A 6,000-nucleotide genomic window follows, 5' to 3' on the forward strand; every position below is an offset into this window, starting at 1 on the left:
CCCCAGCACACACAGACAAACTGCATCCCCAGCATACAGACACACATTATGTAACCCAAGCACAGAGACAGACACACTTCATCCCCAGCACACAGACACACATTATATAACCCCAGCACACAGACACACCGCATCCCCAGCACACAGACACACATTATGTAACCCAAGCACAGAGACAGACACACTTCATCCCCAGCACACAGACACACATTATATAACCCCAGCACACAGACACACTGCATCCCCGGCACACAGACACACTGCATCCCCAGCACATAGACACACATTATATATCCCCAACACATAGGCACACATAATATAACCCCAGCACACAGACAAACTAAATACCAAGCACACAGACACACATTATATATCATCAGCACACAGACACGCTTCATCCCCAGAACACAGACATTTCAACTCACTGTTTAATGAATAGACAGGGAAAAAAAGAAAAGAAAATGACAAAAGTCAATGACAGGGCTATTCACTAAACTGTGAATTGTTGGAGCTTCAAAATGAATTAAAAGTTAATTTCAAATGCAAGGTCAAAGTAGCCAAATCTGGAGGATGTTTCAAGTTTGTTTATTTTTTTTGGCCTTAAATTAGAAATTGACTTTGAATTCCCAACAATTCTCACTTTAGTGAATTACCCTATCGGTATAAAGAGAAACAGTCTGGAAAGAATCTGTGGCGTAGAGTGAGCAGAAAAATCATGAACAAAGGGTCTGCAAGTGTTGGGAAAACAGAACCTGGATAAAGATAGGGATAAACACTAATGAGAGAGATTGTTAAGACTAGGAATAAGCACTGTGGGGGAAAGGGACAGCTGATCAGACCTAATTGGAAACCAAATGACAAATTTAGGCCAAAATAGCTGATTTAGAAGAATTCTTCAACTCACCTGCAGTCACAGTTCAGCTGTTTTTGCTTAAACTTTGCAATTCGGTTTTCAATGCACTGAAATTCAGGGTTTAGTGAAAAAACTTCTGAAATAATGTAGTTACATTCATAAAGGGGCGGCAAAATGGATCTTTGCCTAGGGCGGCAGGAATCCTTGCACCGGCCCTGTTTTTCTCTGAAAAGGCAACGTTTTCATTGCTGAGCCTGCAGGGACATACTTGAAACCCAAGGTTAGAGATTAGAAGTTAGAGGTCCAGTTAGTGATTTGTCCACTTTTAGCACTCTCAGATTTAGTATGGACAACACAAACTTGACCAAAAGAAAAGCTGAAATTAGAGGAATTTTAGAAGCTTGGAATAAAATATGTTTGGCTTCTGGACTAATAAGTTCAAAAAGATAAATTTTCAACAGATTTTTAAACAACACGAAAACATGAAACAAAATCATCAATGTGAAGCAATCTATTCTATGCAACAAAAACGTTGTAAAATTACATTTAAAAAGTCTTCACAGTGATCTGAATACAGAACAATCAAAAGAGCACATAGTTTGCCAGAAACATAAAAAAAATCCGATGTATGTTATACAACCCAATAACTGAATGTGTTATATCACAGATATAGAAAAACTGTATTGTTTTATTGTAGAACTACAGGTAATATCAGGAACCTACAACATTTTCCAAACAAGTAGAAGGTGCTGAAGGTTTGATAATCAGGATCTGAATGGTGGGAATTGAAAACATAATCATCTTTGGATAAGAGTCTTCCAAGAACTATGCAGATCTGCAAGCCATAATCTTCCCAACATGGAGCACAGAGTATTAGTTCAGATAGTCAAAAGAGCTTAGAAATTCCCTCTACAAATTGATCCTTCTAATCACTGGATTGTGAAAAGGCCACGTAAATATCTAACCTCCGTGTTCTCATTGCTAACCAAACAATACATTAAAAGCTACAGGATTATTCACAAAAGTGAGAATTTTAGGAATTCAAAGTAAATTTCAAACTTACTGAACTGGGAAAATTCTCCAAGTCATCTTTCCTTGGAGCTCGGCTACTTTGACCTTAAATGTAACATTTACTGTACTTTGAATTTCCAGCAATTCTAACATTAGTGAATAAACCTGTTAACTGACCACGTGAGAAACAATGTTTGTGCGTAAATGGTTCCTGTGGGTAATTATTTAATGAGATCATTTACACAGGGTTACCAATGCTCCTTCAAACTGTTTTACACTTTTTTTTTCACAGCAGGAAAACAAGCACCCACTAGATTACAGCACAAAATTACAAAAGAAAATTACTTTACAGACGGGGTTTATTTGTTGTTGTTTTTTTAATGCTGTAACGCTTTCATATAGGGCGTTCACATGACAAAATGTGTATCCTTCTATTATCCATACAATTTAACTGGTAGCAATTAGCTAAGAAAGAATGTCATAACCAGAAAAGCATTTCTGTAAGCAGAATTTTATCTTTAGTTTCATTTAAAAATTCAATAGATAATTTCAATAATACAGTTTAATGAAAATAAATGGATGTTAGCCATATACTGCACATTAATACACTGTAATATAATGATTCAGGAAAGCATTTTTTTTATTTTTCTGTGTTTACTTTAGGGTAAATATATTTTACTCTCTCTAATTTTCTACAAGTGATGAGTTCTACCTGCCTGACTGTCAGAACATGAAAGGATTCTCCGCAAAATATAAATCAATAATCGTAGTAAAGACACAGTGAGAAAGGATAGATAGGCGTATTACCAGACCTTTGAGTGGTCGGGCTTAATGCTTAGACTAAAAATAGGATCTAAATCTATCCTAGCTCAAACCGGGAAAAGGACACAATAATAATGAAGACAAACCAATGAGCAAAGGCAAGGTCAGGAACAGAGCTTGGTATGGTAGACTGGCGACACAAACAGACTTGTTGGCAATGCATAAACTGGACAAGAATAAGCTGTAGCCAGTAAGGTAGCTGAGTCTGGAATACTGGGGACAGGAGAAACTCAAAGTCAAATAACGTAGCCAGGTCAGGAGTAGAAGTCAGGAACAGTAACAAAAGGCAGTGGACCAGAGATTATACAAATTTATATAGGCTCAGGCCCTTGAGTGAGTTTTGCGTCATTGGATAGTACGTCAGGCAGCACTCAGAGAACTAAAATATATAAAAAGGCGTGAAGATGGCGGCTCGCGCCATTTACAGTTTTCTGGAGCCAGAATGACACAATAGACAAAATGATTCTGCATCCAAATTGATGCAACCAAGGTTTCTGATTTAAAACAGCTGTGGACGTGGAGCAAGTAGCTTGGAACTGTGATTGATCTGATGTGCATGCTCCAGAACTTCCTAGCAATAAACATGTTGACTGCCCACAATATAATTCAGTTAATCTCAGCTAATGCTAACAAGGACGGTCTTTATCACATAGATGGAAATTTCCATTGCAATAAAGTTGTAAGACGGACAGAATTTACTGAGGGTTAATTAAATTGGGGACATGGTCAATATTAACAAAACAGGATTCTAAGAAAGTCATTCCATTGTTAATCAACCTGAAAGCACAACACAGCGTAAAGTCTGTTATATAACATGTTTTCAATATCTCAAAGCTGGATCCTTTATACATCCTTTGAAATGCACATTGACTCAGTAAATCAAAGTTAGCATTCTGGATTTCACAACACACAATCATGTTTCATCATTGTAAAACAATGTTTGTTTGCAGTTTTGCAAAATAAAAAAAAACACTCATCGTGTAAAAAATAAAAAAAATAAACATTGCACATACAATGCTCAATAACAAAACACTCAATAGTCATTGTTTTATACCACTCTAAATATACACACATTGCTTCATAAAATTAGGTGAATACTATTTGTTGAAAAATACATTCTATAATGCATTTATTAAAAAGCACTTAAGGGAAAACCTTAATGAGATTATTCTGGCATTCAGCACATAAAACTATCTGTTTTATGATTGTTATTTTTTTTGTATATGACAGTCTTATTATATTCTCAATGGTCTTACGTGTTCCCAGCTTGTCCCATTAAAGTCTATAATGAATGTGGCAGCAAGGCTCATCTTCCACTCTGCCCACACCAGCCATGATTCCCCTCTCTGTTAGTGCTTACACTGGCTTCCCGTAAGATTTAGGGTTCAATTTAAAATTCTGGTGCTTGCTTACAAATCTCTACACAATGTTGCTCCTACCTGCCTATCCTCAATAGCTCCTACCTGCCTATCCTCACTAGTACACAAGTATGTCCCATCCAGGCCCCTATGCTCTGCTAAAGATCCAAATCCACTACCTGCTCGTGCTTACACCTTTTGACGCCTGCATTCAAGATTTCGCTAGCCCTTCTCCATTCCTGTGAAAATTCCTTCCTGCTCTGTTAGACTGTCACATAGTCTCAGTTCCATCAAAAGATTATTAAAGAGTCACTTCTTTAGAAAAATATATCAAGTAAACTGTTATTAGCTTTCCTTCCTCGTACCTTGCTAACTCAACTTGCTTTCTCTCCTGCAACTGTGTCAGCCTATACAATAGCCCTTCATTGTAAACTATTCTAGTAACCTACCTTTTCCCCATACATGAAATACATCCTACCCTTACCTCTTGAGCCATTTTACTCCACTCCCTCAATGTAAGCTTGTCTTGTTGCAAATACATGTCTATTAGTCCATCTATTGTACAGACCTGCGGAATTTGTAGGCGCTTTATAAATATTAATAATACTAATTTTTGTTTATTACTAAATCTATATATTACTTACATCTCTGAAATGGCATAGACAGGTTGTTTTATGCAAATGTATTTATTTTTCCCAAGATCTTCTACTACGGGAATATTGTATCAGTATGCATCGTATGTTTGATACTACCTGTTTGTAACAGTGGAGTACCCAATTACCCCAAATTCCCAGGAGCTAAACTTTGTTCAATGAAAATATATTAATCCATGAAATGTTATGTATTTGTCATCATTACATGTAGTTGTGATGTCAAAGTATAGATGTTGTTATGAAAATGTACAAAAACAAAGTCAAGACAAAAAAATAATTAATAACAAGGTTAACCTCTTCAGGACCAGTGTTAGGCAAATCCCTTGTTCTAGTGAAAGTTTTGATATGGCTTTGTTTCTGAAGATAACTATATTTATGTCCTACAAAGTATATTAATAACTATATTTTTGTTCTACATAGATTCTTAAATCTATAGCCAGTTGCTCTTTAATAAACAGTATTACTCACCCCTGTAAATCCTGATTGCTTGTCACTTGGCAGGCTCCACGTTAAACCATTACAATATATATGCATCAGTGTGAGTTACTCCTAAATGTCAAGTCCCCATGACATGCCAACATCAACATTACAGGGTCCAGGGGGTGATGTAGAATGTCCCTTACATTTTCTGCAAACTCTCCCGGGACTCTCATACATTCATTGCAAAGTAATGCCACAAGGTGAACATAATGGAGACGTGTCATAAACCTTTGAAATCAGTGTTCAGCATGTAGACCAAAGGCACAGATTAAGATTTACACTGCAATGACGCTTTAAATCCTCTAAACTGATCTTCCCCCATCAGTGTTAAGTAATGACCTATATATGACCTCAGATTGGATAAACTCGGTAGCCTTCACTTAAATAATATTCACCTGCATGTTTGCCCTAGATCAGTTTATCACTTTTTTTTTTTATTCTTTATTTTTCATAGTACGGGTGGGTACAGATTTTCAACAATTTGCCACAACAGCATATACAGATGTCAATACGCACACGTTAGTATGATTGAGCGCACATTTTAGTTATTACATTTTTAACAAGTAGCTAAGCTCCAGCCTTTAGTAGCAGTCGTTAAATAGCTCAGGAGAGATGCCTGGCTGGTGTGCTTTAGTGTCTATGTGTATAGTAACCGTGGATATCTCGCATGGTTGTTCCAGCGTGTGTGATCTTGACCCATATGTGCGAGGGGAGTATCCCCTGTGATGGGGCTCATCTACGTCAATGTTCGGGTGTGTGTGTTTTGGAGCCCTCGCCATGAGGCCAATAGACCAGTTAAAATTGAGTAAGTGACTTAAGGGAT

General features: G+C 37.0%; 1 protein-coding gene across 3 annotated transcripts in view; it reads right to left on the bottom strand.

Moving 5' to 3' along the window:
* The window catches only part of GUCY2F (guanylate cyclase 2F, retinal), a 113,397-nt gene extending 107,947 nt beyond the window's left edge, over positions 1 to 5,450 (bottom strand). Inside the window, exon 1 of one of the 3 annotated variants that reach the window (XM_063432135.1) lies at positions 5,166 to 5,450. The gene's annotated coding sequence lies outside the window, so the exon portion shown is untranslated. Of the gene's footprint in view, positions 1 to 1,916; positions 2,011 to 5,165 lie in introns of those variants that run through there. The other 2 variants (XM_063432136.1, XM_063432137.1) reach the window with 2 other exon arrangements.
* Between the last annotated feature and the right edge of the window lie 550 nt (positions 5,451 to 6,000).

This window comes from Pelobates fuscus, chromosome 9 (assembly GCF_036172605.1).
Source record: "Pelobates fuscus isolate aPelFus1 chromosome 9, aPelFus1.pri, whole genome shotgun sequence".
NCBI classification, from domain to species: Eukaryota; Metazoa; Chordata; class Amphibia; order Anura; family Pelobatidae; genus Pelobates; species Pelobates fuscus.